At 44.1% G+C, this 17,734-nt stretch overlaps 1 protein-coding gene and 1 long non-coding RNA gene across 3 annotated transcripts in view; one reads left to right on the top strand and one right to left on the bottom strand.

Annotated features, from left to right (window-relative positions):
- CTNNA2 (catenin alpha 2) overlaps positions 1 to 17,734 on the bottom strand; it is a 1,470,003-nt gene that overhangs the window by 1,328,178 nt on the left and 124,091 nt on the right. The gene's annotated exons all lie outside the window — the stretch shown is intronic.
- LOC142103886 (uncharacterized) lies at positions 13,461 to 16,663 on the top strand. The gene is made up of 3 exons (XR_012679457.1): positions 13,461 to 13,497; positions 13,585 to 13,630; positions 16,585 to 16,663. It is a non-coding gene; the product is annotated as an uncharacterized LOC142103886 (long non-coding RNA).

The raw sequence follows: 17,734 nt of genomic DNA, 5'->3' as shown, positions 1-17,734 counted from the left end.
TCAATAATGGTGTAAATATATTTTACGTCCGCTGTCACCAGTATCCAATCCTGAAACCAAGTGACCTGAGATAATTTCTCCAAAAAACACTTTGTCTCTTGTAAATGTGATCTACCAAACGGGCCAGAGGTTGAAGGTAAAAATCTATAACTTGTGATAAATTAACCATAACAGAACCTGTCCCCAATACTATCGGTTTTCCGGGGGGTCTGCAGCTATCCTTATGAACCTTAGGTAAGGTGTATAAAGTGCCGGTGTTCATGGATAAGGGATGGCAACAAATTCCAAAATGTTATTATCCAAAACACCTTTTCTAAACATATTTGGTGATCAGGATCCTCAATTCATTGATAATAAATTCAGTTGGATCATTTTTCAATTTCTTATATGTGCTACCCGAATTCAATTGCCCATAAATCTCCTGTACATAATAGTCCAGATCCATGATCACCACCGATCCTCCCTTATCTGCTGGCTTAATTACTATCTGGTTATTTCCCTTAAGGCCTTCCAGGGCCCGTCTCTCTTTGAATGTCAAATTCTGGGTACCTCTTTTACCCTGGCCCTCATCAAACTTAATATTTCTGATCTCATCTGTCACGATATTACTTAATGAATCAATGAAATGGCCTTTAACATGTAAATGAAAAAAATGTGATTTCTTATTGATTTTTGGATAATCCCCCAATTCCCCAGACTACACATTCAACAACTGATCATTCTTCATATGAAAGAATTTTTTGATCGTGATCTTTCTTATGAACTTTTGAATATCAACAAACATAACAAAATGGTTGATCTTATTCGTGGGTGCAAATATTAACCCTTTCTCAAGTACTAATATCTCATCTTTCGTTAGCTCCACTGAACTAGGATTAAAGATGCTCAATGGTGGATCTTTAACTTTTACCAACTCATTTACCATCCCTATAAGAGGCTTGATAGTCACATTTTTTCGTTTAAAGCTTTTCTTTTTTTCCCCTTTCTTTCCCTTTGGTTTATTCTTCCTCCTATTTCTACCTACCTCCAAGGGTTTATGATTGGTCCTCTTCCTAAAAAATGTTGGGAAGAAGGTCCTACTTCCTCATCTCTCCACTCATCTAGAACTTATTCGATAAGGGAATCTGATGCTAATCCCTTTCATGATTTACAACTAAATCATCTCTTCTATTACAAGTTTCTCAGAATTTTGAAGGCCTAAAAATACTCCTCTTTTCCTGTTGATACCCCCTATCTTTCTTTTGTCTAGGGGCCTTATTCCAATCCTGGTTGTTAGTTCTCCTACTTTTTTCAAAGAACGATGATTTACTTTTCCATATATCCCCATTTTCCTGAAACCTTCTATTCTTTTCAAAACTGATAATAGGATAATGTCCATCTCTCTCATCATATCCTGTTGTACTATTCCCCTGTCCATCTTCATCCATAATCTCATTCAGGGAGCGCAAGTGTATGTGTAATAAATTCTATTAACTGGTGAGTTTATTCTGTAAAACTAAACCGGTGCAGGAATGTAGCCCTTAAAAGTACCTGTAAAAAATAAGAAAATACAAAATATAAGTCAGACCACATCTATAACACATTTTACAGTGAACTTTAACAAAACACATACTTGCCCACTCTCCCGAATTTCTGGGAGCTCTCCCGGAACTCCCTGGAGAGCAGAGCAACCTCTCGAAACCCTCGTTGGTGAAGTGGGTGGGGGCTAACTGTGTCATCATGACCTCACCCCTTGCTATAATAGGCCGGAATTTTTATTGTGTAACAGGTGCAGGGCCTAATGATGCGATTAGAGTGGCCACGCCATCAAAACATGGCCGACTTTGGAGATCTTTCTGAGGGGTGATCTCCAAAGTTGACAAGCATGCCAAAACACCGTAAACAAAACATTTAAAGATGACAAACCAAGTTGAAAATAAATAGTGTAGTAATATGCTTTAGAATACGTACAGTTAAAGTGACATTATAAACAACTTTTTGTGCCACCTGATTTCTCTTGAACCACTTACATAGTAACATAGTAACATAGTTGATGAGGTTGAAAAAAGACACCAGTCCATTAAGTTCAACCTATTATGGATCTCCTGTGATCCCTCTCTTATACTTGAAATTGATCTAAATTAAGCAACCACCAATCTGTTTCAATCGGGAAAAATCCCTCCAGACCCAATATTGCAGACCTATTTTTTCCCTATATCCACTAATATCCTTCATTTTAAGTAACGGTGATATCCCTGGATACACTTTTATGCTAAAAATCTGTCTAACCCTTTCTTAAACATATCTATTAAATCTGCCATCACAACATCCCTGGCAGTGAATTCCATATCTTGACTGCCCTTACTGTAAAGAAGCCCTTCCTTTCCGGGTTGTGAAATTTCCTCTCCTCTAACCTTAGGGAGTGACTGCGTGTCCTGTGTATAGTCCTTGGGGTAAAAAGTTCCCATGAAAGTTCTCTGTATTGACTCCTAATGTATTTGTACATAGTAATCATATCTCCTCTTAGACGCCTCTTTCTAAAGTAAACATGCCTAAACTGGCTAACCTTTCCTCATAACTTAATGACTCCAAACCCTTTATCAATTTTGTCGCCCATCTCTGAACCCTTTCTAGTTCCAAATTATCTTTTTTATAGAGTGGTGCCCAGAACTGTACTGGATATTCAAGATAAGGTCTTACCAACGATTTATACAGTGGCAAAATTACACTGTCTTCCCTTGCATCTATGCCCCTTTTTATGCATGCCAATACTTTGTTTGCCCTTGCAGCTGCTGCTTGACATTGAGCACTATTGCTAAGCCTACTGTCTATGAACACTCCCAAATCTTTTTCCATTATAGATTCCCCTAGATTAATCCAATTTCATTTATAGATTGATTGCTTGTTTTGATCCCTAAATGCATAACCTTACATTTATCTATGTTAAACCTCATATTCCATTTGGCCGCCCTATCCTCCAGTTTATTTAAGTCTCTCTGTAAAGAATCTACATCTTGCTCTGATTTTATTACCTTACAGAGTTTAGTGTCATCTGCAAAAATGGAAACTTTACTCTCTAAACCATCTCCAAGGTCATTAATAAATATATTAAAAAGGAGTGGTCCCAGCACGGAACCTTGAGGTACTCCACGTAAAACTTTTGACCAATCAGAATATGTTACATTTATCACAACTCTCTGTTACCTATTCTCTAACCAGTTTTCGATCCAAGTACAAATGTTGTTTCCTAGACCCAGTTCCCTTATTTTGTAAACCAACCTCTTGTGTGGCACTGTATCAAAGGCCACTTAATGACAGGGGGCTAACCATTCTGTGACTAAACTAGTTTTCGGTTTCCCTTAGTCTACCCATGCGAGTCTTACATTTTCCTGTTAGAATACATATCTTTTTTGTTTTAGATGCCCGTGATTAATTCCCCTATTTGTTTTCACGCCACTATAATAAATCCAGATATTTGCCCCAAATGTAACCAGCTAGATCTCTTGAGGAAAAGGTCACAAACGTCCAGCAAGTTGTGGCAACGCTCTAGAAAACCCACAAAATCTTTTAGAGAATGTGTCTGGCAAAACAGATCTAGGGAGTCGTTTCCATGGCAACATAACACTTTGCTCTGACTGGTCTCTTGATAAAATGCCATTGAGGCTTCTAGACAACAAACAGGGAGGGTGTAGGGTGTATTAAACTTGGCTCAAGACCAAATAAAATGCAAGATTCTCTAGGTGTAACCTAGGGGCCGGTCTGGCTTTTTCACTGGCATATTAGCATATTATAGGATAATTCATACTTGCCTACTTAATATATTTCCTCTGGGAGATTCCAGAGGAGGGGGCGTGGTGAGAAGTCGGGAGGGGACTGGGGCGGACTGATCGCGTCATTGTGGCCCTGTCCGCGATGAAATTGACATTTTGCCCCAGGGGGCGGGGACAGAATGATTCAAGTCCCTGCGAATCGCGCCATTGAGGCTCAAGGTTGGCAGGATGCGTGAGAATTGCCCACTCTCCCAGAAGTCTGGAAGACCTACCCGGAATTCGGAGTCTCCCGGACATTCCAGAGTAGGCAATCAATGACTATAGCTTTTGCTGGGGGTCTCCGGCGAAGGCTTCCCCATGCAAAGCAATTGCTGCCACTGTCCTCCTATTGCTATTGCCATCTCAGAATGGAGTCTTTACTGGAGAAAATGCTTTATTATTTAAAAAAAGCATTTTTCATTAAAAACATTGAAAATATTCTTTTCTATTTTGTTTTTTTTAAAAAGTACTCTCATGACTTGTATTATTATTATTATTATTTATTTTTTGGGGAGAAAGTAAAACTGGAAGCTGGCTTGGGCGTTCAGTTCCACGACGCATCTGTGAATCAGCAGTGCCGCGTTCCGCATGCGCAGAGCCACTCTGGACTGTCTGGTAAAGTGGTAAAAGTCCTCTTACTGTTGCCAACCAGTACTGCCTGGTGAGCTGAGTAATTTATGGTAAAACGCGGTGATAAAATATAAGCAGCGATAAAAAAATCTTACGCTATCGCCGCTCCATGATAAATAGACAACATAGTACATTACATTGAAGCAGAGAAGCCAGGGGACCTCAATGGAGATGAAGGTCTAAAAACCCGTCAAACTATCTCCATGCAGCTGTGAGCCCATAATAAGTGGGAGAGAGCTACAAATTATTTACAGGTGGAGAAGAGATATTGTTATCAACAACATGGGAAGGGAATCCGGAGTACAGGTATTAAAAATCCTTATAGACTGAAGGTAATCTTGCAGTAAAGTAAAATGTACTAACGTGGTGTTTTATAAAACCGCACTGAGTAACAAATTACTATCAGGAAAAGAGAAGTTAGATAGTTGCCATCTTTTATAAGAATTCCCAGAAGCACTTTTCTGCTGGGTAGATGCATGTAAGCACGTAACCAGTGTCAGCAGACCTCAGTGCACTACAACACCCATAGGCAAACCGAAGGGGGGGGTGTGTTCTACTGCCTGGAAACCCCTCTCCAAGCCTGGGGCACTGTATAATTGAGGTGGCTGGAGCCTGCTCCCGCTTCACACAGCTGTGCTTGAAAAGGGAGAGCTGCGTGCACCTAACAGTAGTGCACGCAGCATTGCCCATGTATATTATGGGGATAGGAAGAGTTGGAGAGCAGCCAAGAACTGTCTATAATTATAGCCACGCCTCCATGCACTCTGCCACGCCCACTGGCGGCGTGGTGTGGAAACCCCCCTCTGCAAATCCTGCATTTGCCCCTAACACCCATCATAACATGTTTATTGAACTTCATTACAATGTGATTGTTTTTAATAAATATTAAAGCAGGACAAGAGTAGATATACACCCAATACATTCATTTGCTTTAGAGTTAATCAACGTTGAAAAAATAGGGATATTTCTGGGTACCATGCTTTCAAAATCCACTCTTTGCAAACTGTATTTCACAGAATTTTTCTTACAGTTTCCCATTCATTAAAGTTCCATCACAACAGCGCGCATTAAAGGCAGCTTCGCCGGCACGGGAAGTAAAATATAAAACCTATCTAATTAAACGCTGGGACATTAATTGCACATGAAAGGGGCGAGATGGAGGAGACAAGAAATGTACTTATTAGCACAAACATTATTAGAAAGGGAAGCAAATCAAATTATTCAGCTATGTAAGAATGTGTTACCTGTGAGGGAAAATAAATCAATATTTAACATGGCTAAATTATTAATAGATCGAAAACCACCAGCACTTAGTTATTGAAAGACACATTCAACCTCATAGCTTTGCTGTGAGAATAATAATACCGTCCTCAATATAAAATAAATAATGGATTTTCCTACAAACAGGAATGAATATGTTTATCGGGCTTGTCTGTCTCTGTGCATGTATTTAGGCAATTAAATTTACAGCCATGGGAGCCTGCAAGAATAGTGAACCTCATTTTCTCAGGAGTGTAGTGGTTTAGTCCATTGAAAACTTTTATTTTAGCATAATTTTCCTGGAATTCAGTGCCTTGCTGCACTCAGACCATACTTGACGACTTTTTAGACTGCCCCTCGCGTCATCACAGGCCCTCCGGTGCCGCACAATGTGTGGCTTGCTCTATCACGCAACAAGGGGCGTAGTCATGATAATGTGATTCGCAGAGAATCGCCTCATCGAGGCCCTGCCCACATTCCTAGTGAAGAAGTAGGGTGGCCTGAGAATTCTGGAGCGCCCTGGACGCAACGCAAAGTTATTTTTATGGGTGGGGGTAGCCGAAAGCATCAGAAGCACTTGGCCATGCCCATTGAGGTGTGGTCAAACCTGTAAAGCAGGGGTCAGGGAACTTTTTTACCTTTTACCCTAAAATATATTTAGATACCCCGACGTTACCCCCTTGATTTAAAAGGAAGGAAATTATATATTATTAATTATTGGAATTCAATATTTTACTGATTCTATTGAAAATTTCGTTGAAAGCTTCAACTTCAAAACTTCAGGGGGTAAATGTATCAATCTGCGGGTTCTTCAACACCCGCGTGTTCAGCCTCTTCCGCGATTAAATTTCAAGCGGCGCTGCATTGTAAAGGGAAGTTAACCCTTTACAATGCAGCGCCGTTTGAAATTTAATCGCGGAAGAGGCTGAACACGCGGGTGTTGAAGAACCCGCAGATTGATACATTTACCCCCAGGTATTGGAGAAATGATGTTGCTTAATTTTTGATACGAGATCCTCAATATTGGGGCATTTTGATGTCAGAACAATTTGGATACAGTCTTCAGCGTCCAATCGATTTCTCTGCTTTGTTTTTATGTTCGTTAGAGTGGAAAATCCTTGTTCGCAAAGGTAGGTTGTTGCAAAAGGCAGCAACTTTTTGACTGCCGCCTCGTGCAATTTTGAATGTCTTTGCACCTGTTGACATCCAAAAATATGCTTTCAAATGCAATACGTGATTCATTATTGCATGGAGGCTCAAGAAGTGCCTCTGCCAACCCTTGAGGCTCTTCTGCTACAACAGCAATTTCACATTTAAAGGGGTCTACAATCCAACTGACAGCATGTGAATCGGCAGCATTTCCCCCAGGAATGTCATTTTTACCCCATTTGGAGTAATTTACCCCTGTTCCCTGACCACTGCTGTAAAGTGATGTGGCTCCACCTCATTTCGGAGGAGGCGTGGCTGTGGTCCAATTTAGGCATTTAAATGTTGGGAGACATGGATCAGAGTCCGATAGTTGTTATACCGCAGTTGGCCGTCAAAAGGAGCCACAAAATACTTGTGACTGGTTTTTTTTTTCTGGTAAAATACTTTATAAAGAATTAAATAATAATACAGTTTGGTTTCCATATAATGGGAGCACTTTTTAAGTCAAAATATTTATAATGACCACTAAACAGAAATAAGAATACTTTTTATTAAACCACTTGTCCTTTAAATCCTCGTCTCCTGCTGCTCCTGTCCTGGGCTTTACCAGTCATTCTGTAGAGACACTGTACCTTCTTTCTGTCCTGGTACCAGAAATGAGCGAAATGTTTTGTCTATGCAAATCTGGCCTGTAAACTCATTGCCATTTACAAATTAGTTGTCAAACTCACCGAATATCGTCGACTTTGAAAAAACGCTCTTTAAATACATTTACCCCCAGGAGGGATAAAACAAATGATTGATGATCAAGGTAGACTAGAGGAATGGTCAAGAGCGTGGCAACTACAGTTTAATTCCAAAAAATGCAAAATAATGGATTTGGGCATCTAAAACCCAAAGGCTAAATACAGAGCCGCCATCAGGGGGGTACAGGGAGTACAGCGGTATGGGGCTAACCGCAGATTAGGGTCCCACCATCCCTGGGCCAAAACAAATTTATTAGGGTCAGAGGCCTCCGCAGTGAATTAAGGGAGGTAGCGGGTGCCATTTCTGCTCCTGAGACATGAGAGGTGGTATGGGGAGAGACCTAATTAAGGATGTGGCAGCGGGCCCCCTTGTAGGCAGCATGTCTGCCTCCACACCCAAAATGTCACGCCCCCCAACTGCCACCATTTGCTCCAGTACCAGCCCCCCAGGTGCCCGATTCCCCGAAAGAGAGCCACGACATAGCTCCCTGCAGCATCGCTGATGTCATGTAATAACGTCACAGCGCTGCCAATAGAGAGGAGCTGGAAGAAGACAGCAAGAAGACGCAGAGAGGTAAATAAACTACAGCAGGGGTTAGATGGAACAGGATGGGGTGCCTGTAGAGAATCGGTGGGGGGAGGCAAATGTTGGGTAGAGAATAATTATAAATGAGGGTGGGGTGAGAGAAGGAAGGAGAAGAGGGCCCTGCCTGTTACATTTGTACTGGGCCCCACAATTTCTGGTGGCAGCCCTGGCTAAATATAGCATTAATAGAAATATAATGGAAACTACCGAGGAGGAAAGGGATCTAGTAGTCACCATTTCAGGTGACTTAAAGGCCGGTAAGAAATGTAACAAAGCAATGAGGAAGGCAAGTCAGATGCTTGGTGTCATAGGGAGAGGAATCAGTAGCAGAAATAAAGAAGTAATAATACCACTGTATAGGTCATTGGTACGGCCTCATCTAGAATACTGTGTTCAGTTCTGGAGGCTGTATCTCTAGGAGGATATAAATACATTACAGACTGTACAAAGAAGGGCACTAATATAGTGCATGGCCTACAGTGCAAAAGTGGAAAGACTGAAAGATCTTAATATGTACAGTTTGGAGCAGAGAAGGGAACGGGGGACATGATAGAAACTTACCAATATAACAAGGGTTATAACAAGGTGCAGGAGGGAAACATTCTACAAAGGAAGAGAAGTATTAGAACACGAGGACATGTACTGACACTGGGGGGAAGAGAAGTATTAGAACACGAGGACATGTACTGACACTGGGGGGGAAGAGAAGTATTAGAACACGAGGACATGTACTGACACTGGGGGGAAGTGAAGTATTAGAACACGAGGACATGTACTGACACTGGGGGGGAAGAGAAGTATTAGAACACGAGGACATGTACTGACACTGGGGGGGAAGAGAAGTATTAGAACACGAGGACATGTACTGACACTGGAAGGAAGAGAAGTATTAGAACACGAGGACATGTACTGACACTGGAGGGAAGAGAAGTATGAGAACACGAGGACATGCACTGACACTGAGGGGAAGAGAAGTATTAGAACACGAGGACATGTACTGACACTGGGGGGAAGAGAAGTATTAGAACACGAGGACATGTACTGACACTGGAGGGAAGAGAAGTATTAGAACACGAGGACATGTACTGACACTGGGGGGAAGAGAAGTATTAGAACACGAGGACATGTACTGACACTGGGGGGAAGAGAAGTATTAGAACACGAGGACATGTACTGACACTGGGGGGAAGAGAAGTATTAGAACACGAGGACATGTACTGACACTGGGGGGAAGAGAAGTATTAGAACACGAGGACATGTACTGACACTGGAGGGAAGAGAAGTATTAGAACACGAGGACATGTACTGACACTGGGGGGAAGAGAAGTATTAGAACACGAGGACATGTACTGACACTGGAGGGAAGAGAAGTATTAGAACACGAGGACATGTACTGACACTGGAGGGAAGAGAAGTATTAGAACACGAGGACATGTACTGACACTGGGGGGAAGAGAAGTATTAGAACACGAGGACATGTACTGACACTGTGGGGAAGAGAAGTATTAGAACACGAGGACATGTACTGACACTGGGGGAAGAGAAGTATTAGAACACGAGGACATGTACTGACACTGGGGGGAAGAGAAGTATTAGAGCACGAGGACATGTACTGACACTGGGGGGAAGAGAAGTATTAGAACACGAGGACATGTACTGACACTGGGGGGGAAGAGAAGTATTAGAACACGAGGACATGTACTGACACTGGAGGGAAGAGAAGTATTAGAGCACGAGGACATGTACTGACACTGGGGGGAAGAGAAGTATTAGAACACGAGGACATGTACTGACACTGGGGGGAAGAGAAGTATTAGAACATGAGGACATGTACTGACACTGGGGGGAAGAGAAGTATTAGAGCACGAGGACATGTACTGACACTGGGGGGAAGAGAAGTATTAGAACACGAGGACATGTACTGACACTGGGGGGAAGAGAAGTATTAGAACACGAGGACATGTACTGACACTGGGGGGAAGAGAAGTATTAGAACACGAGGACATGTACTGACACTGGGGGAAGAGAAGTATTAGAACACGAGGACATGTACTGACACTGGGGGGAAGAGAAGTATTAGAACACAAGGACATGTACTGACACTGGAGGGAAGAGAAGTATTAGAACACGAGGACATGTACTGACACTGGGGGAAAGAGAAGTATTAGAACACGAGGACATGTACTGACACTGGGGGGAAGAGAAGTATTAGAACACGAGGACATGTACTGACACTGGAGGGAAGAGAAGTATTAGAACACGAGGACATGTACTGACACTGGGGGGAAGAGAAGTATTAGAACACAAGGACATGTACTGACACTGGAGGGAAGAGAAGTATTAGAACACAAGGACATGTACTGACACTGGGGGGGAGAGAAGTATTAGAACACGAGGACATGTACTGACACTGGAGGGAAGAGAAGTATTAGAACACGAGGACATGTACTGACACTGGAGGGAAGAGAAGTATTAGAACACAAGGACATGTACTGACACTGGGGGGAAGAGAAGTATTAGAACACGAGGACATGTACTGACACTGGAGGGAAGAGAAGTATTAGAACACGAGGACATGTACTGACACTGGGGGAAGAGAAGTATTAGAACACGAGGACATGTACTGACACTGGGGGGAAGAGAAGTATTAGAACACGAGGACATGTACTGACACTGGAGGGGAGAGAAGTACTAGAACACGAGGACATGTACTGACACTGGGGGGAAGAGAAGTATTAGAACACGAGGACATGCACTGACACTGGGGGGGAAGAGAAATATTAGAACACGAGGACATGTACTGACACTGGGGGGAAGAGAAGTATTAGAACACGAGGACATGTACTGACACTGGGGGGAAGAGAAGTATTAGAACACGAGGACATGTACTGACACTGGGGGGAAGAGAAGTATTAGAACACGAGGACATGTACTGACACTGGAGGGAAGAGAAGTATTAGAACACGAGGACATGTACTGACACTGGGGGAAGAGAAGTATTAGAACACGAGGACATGTACTGACACTGGGGGAAGAGAAGTATTAGAACACGAGGACATGTACTGACACTGGGGGGAAGAGAAGTATTATAACACAAGGACATGTACTGACACTGGGGGGAAGAGAGGTATTAGGACACGAGGACATGTACTGACACTGGAGGGGAAGAGAAGTATTAGAACACGAGGACATGTACTGACACTGGAGGGAAGAGAAGTATAAGAACACGAGGACATGTACTGACACTGGGGGGAAGAGAAGTATTATAACACAAGGACATGTACTGACACTGGGGGGAAGAGAGGTATTAGGACACGAGGACATGTACTGACACTGGAGGGGAAGAGAAGAAAGTATTAGAACACGAGGACATGTACTGACACTGGGGGGAAGAGAAGTATTAGAACACGAGGACATGTACTGACACTGGGGGGAAGAGAAGTATTAGAACACGAGGACATGTACTGACACTGGGGGGAAGAGAAGTATTAGAACACGAGGACATGTACTGACACTGGGGGGAAGAGAAGTATTAGAACACGAGGACATGTACTGACACTGGGGGGAAGAGAAGTATTAGAACACAAGGACATGTACTGACACTGGGAGGAAGAGAAGTATTAGAACACGAGGACATGTACTGACACTGGGGGGGAAGAGAAGTATTAGAACAAGAGGACATGTACTGACACTGGGGGGAAGAGAAGTATTAGAACACGAGGACAAGTACTGACACTGGGGGGGAAGAGAAGTATTAGAACAAGAGGACATGTACTGACACTGGGGGGAAGAGAAGTATTAGAACACGAGGACATGTACTGACACTGAGGGGAAGAGAAGTATTAGAACACGAGGACATGTACTGACACTGGGGGGAAGAGAAGTATTAGAACACGAGGACATGTACTGACACTGGAGGGAAGAGAAGTATTAGAACACGTGGACATGTACTGACACTGGAGGGAAGAGAAGTATTAGAACACGAGGACATGTACTGACACTGGGGGGAAGAGAAGTATTAGAACACGAGGACATGTACTGACACTGAGGGGAAGAGAAGTATTAGAACACGAGGACATGTACTGACACTGGGGGGAAGAGAAGTATTAGAACACGAGGACATGTACTGACACTGGGGGGAAGAGAAGTATTAGAACACGAGGACATGTACTGACACTGAGGGGAAGAGAAGTATTAGAACACGAGGACATGTACTGACACTGGGGGGAAGAGAAGTATTAGAACACGAGGACATGTACTGACACTGGAGGGAAGAGAAGTATTAGAACACGTGGACATGTACTGACACTAGAGGGAAGAGAAGTATTAGAACACGAGGACATGTACTGACACTGGGGGGAAGAGAAGTATTAGAACACGAGGACATGTACTGACACTGAGGGGAAGAGAAGTATTAGAACACGAGGACATGCACTGACACTGGAGGGAAGAGAAGTATTAGAACACGAGGACATGTACTGACACTGAGGGGAAGAGAAGTATTAGAACACGAGGACATGTACTGACACTGGAGGGAAGAGAAGTACTAGCACACGAGAACATGTACTGACACTGAGGGGAAGAGAAGTATTAGAACACAAGGACATGTACTGACACTGGGGGGAAGAGAAGTATTAGAACACGAGGACATGTACTGACACTGGGGGGGAGAGAAGTATTAGAACACAAGGACATGTACTGACACTGGGGGGAAGAGAAGTATTAGAACACGAGGACATGTACTGACACTGAGGGGAAGAGAAGTATTAGAACACGAGGACATGTACTGACACTGGGGGGGAGAGAAGTATTAGAACACGAGGACATGTACTGACACTGGGGGGGAAGAGAAGTATTAGAACACGAGGACATGTACTGACACTGGGGGGGAGAGAAGTATTAGAACACAAGGACATGTACTGACACTGGGGGGGAAGAGAAGTATTAGAACACGAGGACATGTACTGACACTGGGGGGAAGAGAAGTATTAGAACACGAGGACATGTACTGACACTGGGGGGGAAGAGAAGTATTAGAACACGAGGACATGTACTGACACTGGGGGGAAGAGAAGTATTAGAACACGAGGACATGTACTGACACTGGGGGGGAGAGAAGTATTAGAACACGAGGACATGTACTCACACTGGGGGGGAGAGAAGTATTAGAACACGAGGACATGTACTGACACTGGGGGGGAGAGAAGTATTAGAACACGAGGACATGTACTGACACTGGGGGGGAAGAGAAGTATTAGAACACGAGGACATGTACTGACACTGGGGGAAGAGAAGTATTAGAACACGAGGACATGTACTGACACTGGGGGGAAGAGAAGTATTAGAGCACGAGGACATGTACTGACACTGGGGGGAAGAGAAGTATTAGAACACGAGGACATGTACTGACACTGGGGGGGAAGAGAAGTATTAGAACACGAGGACATGTACTGACACTGGAGGGAAGAGAAGTATTAGAGCACGAGGACATGTACTGACACTGGGGGGAAGAGAAGTATTAGAACACGAGGACATGTACTGACACTGGGGGGAAGAGAAGTATTAGAACATGAGGACATGTACTGACACTGGGGGGAAGAGAAGTATTAGAACACGAGGACATGTACTGACACTGGGGGAAGAGAAGTATTAGAACACGAGGACATGTACTGACACTGGGGGGAAGAGAAGTATTAGAACACAAGGACATGTACTGACACTGGAGGGAAGAGAAGTATTAGAACACGAGGACATGTACTGACACTGGGGGAAAGAGAAGTATTAGAACACGAGGACATGTACTGACACTGGGGGGAAGAGAAGTATTAGAACACGAGGACATGTACTGACACTGGAGGGAAGAGAAGTATTAGAACACGAGGACATGTACTGACACTGGGGGGAAGAGAAGTATTAGAACACAAGGACATGTACTGACACTGGAGGGAAGAGAAGTATTAGAACACGAGGACATGTACTGACACTGGGGGGGGAGAGAAGTATTAGAACACGAGGACATGTACTGACACTGGAGGGAAGAGAAGTATTAGAACACGAGGACATGTACTGACACTGGAGGGAAGAGAAGTATTAGAACACAAGGACATGTACTGACACTGGGGGGAAGAGAAGTATTAGAACACGAGGACATGTACTGACACTGGAGGGAAGAGAAGTATTAGAACACGAGGACATGTACTGACACTGGGGGGAAGAGAAGTATTAGAACACGAGGACATGTACTGACACTGGGGGGAAGAGAAGTATTAGAACACGAGGACATGTACTGACACTGGAGGGGAGAGAAGTACTAGAACACGAGGACATGTACTGACACTGGGGGGAAGAGAAGTATTAGAACACGAGGACATGCACTGACACTGGGGGGGAAGAGAAATATTAGAACACGAGGACATGTACTGACACTGGGGGGAAGAGAAGTATTAGAACACGAGGACATGTACTGACACTGAGGGGGAAGAGAAGTATTAGAACACGAGGACATGTACTGACACTGGAGGGAAGAGAAGTATTAGAACACGAGGACATGTACTGACACTGGGGGGAAGAGAAGTATTAGAACACGAGGACATGTACTGACACTGGGGGGAAGAGAAGTATTAGAACACGAGGACATGTACTGACACTGGGGGGAAGAGAAGTATTATAACACAAGGACATGTACTGACACTGGGGGGAAGAGAGGTATTAGGACACGAGGACATGTACTGACACTGGAGGGGAAGAGAAGTATTAGAACACGAGGACATGTACTGACACTGGAGGGAAGAGAAGTATAAGAACACGAGGACATGTACTGACACTGGGGGGAAGAGAAGTATTATAACACAAGGACATGTACTGACACTGGGGGGAAGAGAGGTATTAGGACACGAGGACATGTACTGACACTGGAGGGGAAGAGAAGTATTAGAACACGAGGACATGTACTGACACTGGGGGGAAGAGAAGTATTAGAACACGAGGACATGTACTGACACTGGGGGGAAGAGAAGTATTAGAACACGAGGACATGTACTGACACTGGGGGGAAGAGAAGTATTAGAACACGAGGACATGTACTGACACTGGGGGGAAGAGAAGTATTAGAACACGAGGACATGTACTGACACTGGGAGGAAGAGAAGTATTAGAACACGAGGACATGTACTGACACTGGGGGGGAAGAGAAGTATTAGAACAAGAGGACATGTACTGACACTGGGGGGAAGAGAAGTATTAGAACACGAGGACAAGTACTGACATTGGGGGGAAGAGAAGTATTAGAACAAGAGGACATGTACTGACACTGGGGGGAAGAGAAGTATTAGAACACGAGGACATGTACTGACACTGAGGGGAAGAGAAGTATTAGAACACGAGGACATGTACTGACACTGGGGGGAAGAGAAGTATTAGAACACGAGGACATGTACTGACACTGGAGGGAAGAGAAGTATTAGAACACGTGGACATGTACTGACACTGGAGGGAAGAGAAGTATTAGAACACGAGGACATGTACTGACACTGGGGGGAAGAGAAGTATTAGAACACGAGGACATGTACTGACACTGAGGGGAAGAGAAGTATTAGAACACGAGGACATGTACTGACACTGGGGGGAAGAGAAGTATTAGAACACGAGGACATGTACTGACACTGGGGGGAAGAGAAGTATTAGAACACGAGGACATGTACTGACACTGAGGGGAAGAGAAGTATTAGAACACGAGGACATGTACTGACACTGGGGGGAAGAGAAGTATTAGAACACGAGGACATGTACTGACACTGGAGGGAAGAGAAGTATTAGAACACGTGGACATGTACTGACACTGGAGGGAAGAGAAGTATTAGAACACGAGGACATGTACTGACACTGGGGGGAAGAGAAGTATTAGAACACGAGGACATGTACTGACACTGAGGGGAAGAGAAGTATTAGAACACGAGGACATGCACTGACACTGGAGGGAAGAGAAGTATTAGAACACGAGGACATGTACTGACACTGGGGGGAAGAGAAGTATTAGAACACGAGGACATGTACTGACACTGAGGGGAAGAGAAGTATTAGAACACGAGGACATGTACTGACACTGGGGGGGAGAGAAGTATTAGAACACGAGGACATGTACTGACACTGGGGGGGAAGAGAAGTATTAGAACACGAGGACATGTACTGACACTGGGGGGGAGAGAAGTATTAGAACACAAGGACATGTACTGACACTGGGGGGGAAGAGAAGTATTAGAACACGAGGACATGTACTGACACTGGGGGGAAGAGAAGTATTAGAACACGAGGACATGTACTGACACTGGGGGGGAAGAGAAGTATTAGAACACGAGGACATGTACTGACACTGGGGGGAAGAGAAGTATTAGAACACGAGGACATGTACTGACACTGGGGGGGAGAGAAGTATTAGAACACGAGGACATGTACTCACACTGGGGGGGAGAGAAGTAGTAGAACACGAGGACATGTACTGACACTGGGGGGAGAGAAGTATTAGAACACGAGGACATGTACTGACACTGGGGGGGAAGAGAAGTATTAGAACACGAGGACATGTACTGACACTGGGGGGGAAGAGAAGTATTAGAACACGAGGACATGTACTGACACTGGGGGGAAGAGAAGTATTAGAACACGAGGACATGTACTGACACTGGGGGGAAGAGAGAGATTAGAACACAAGGACATGTACTGACACTGGAGGGAAGAGAAGTATTAGAACAAGAGGACATGTACTGACACTGGGGGGAAGAGAAGTATTAGAACACGAGGACAAGTACTGACACTGGGGGGAAGAGAAGTATTAGAACAAGAGGACATGTACTGACACTGGGGGGAAGAGAAGTATTAGAACACGAGGACATGTACTGACACTGAGGGGAAGAGAAGTATTAGAACACGAGGACATGTACTGACACTGGGGGGAAGAGAAGTATTAGAACACGAGGACATGTACTGACACTGGAGGGAAGAGAAGTATTAGAACACGTGGACATGTACTGACACTGGAGGGAAGAGAAGTATTAGAACACGAGGACATGTACTGACACTGGGGGGAAGAGAAGTATTAGAACACGAGGACATGTACTGACACTGAGGGGAAGAGAAGTATTAGAACACGAGGACATGTACTGACACTGGGGGGAAGAGAAGTATTAGAACACGAGGACATGTACTGACACTGGGGGGAAGAGAAGTATTAGAACACGAGGACATGTACTGACACTGAGGGGAAGAGAAGTATTAGAACACGAGGACATGTACTGACACTGGGGGGAAGAGAAGTATTAGAACACGAGGACATGTACTGACACTGGAGGGAAGAGAAGTATTAGAACACGTGGACATGTACTGACACTGGAGGGAAGAGAAGTATTAGAACACGAGGACATGTACTGACACTGGGGGGAAGAGAAGTATTAGAACACGAGGACATGTACTGACACTGAGGGGAAGAGAAGTATTAGAACACGAGGACATGCACTGACACTGGAGGGAAGAGAAGTATTAGAACACGAGGACATGTACTGACACTGAGGGGAAGAGAAGTA

The sequence above is a fragment of the Mixophyes fleayi genome, chromosome 1, assembly GCF_038048845.1.
Source record: "Mixophyes fleayi isolate aMixFle1 chromosome 1, aMixFle1.hap1, whole genome shotgun sequence".
Lineage (NCBI taxonomy): Eukaryota > Metazoa > Chordata > Amphibia > Anura > Limnodynastidae > Mixophyes > Mixophyes fleayi.
This window is presented reverse-complemented; position numbering and strand designations above follow the sequence as displayed.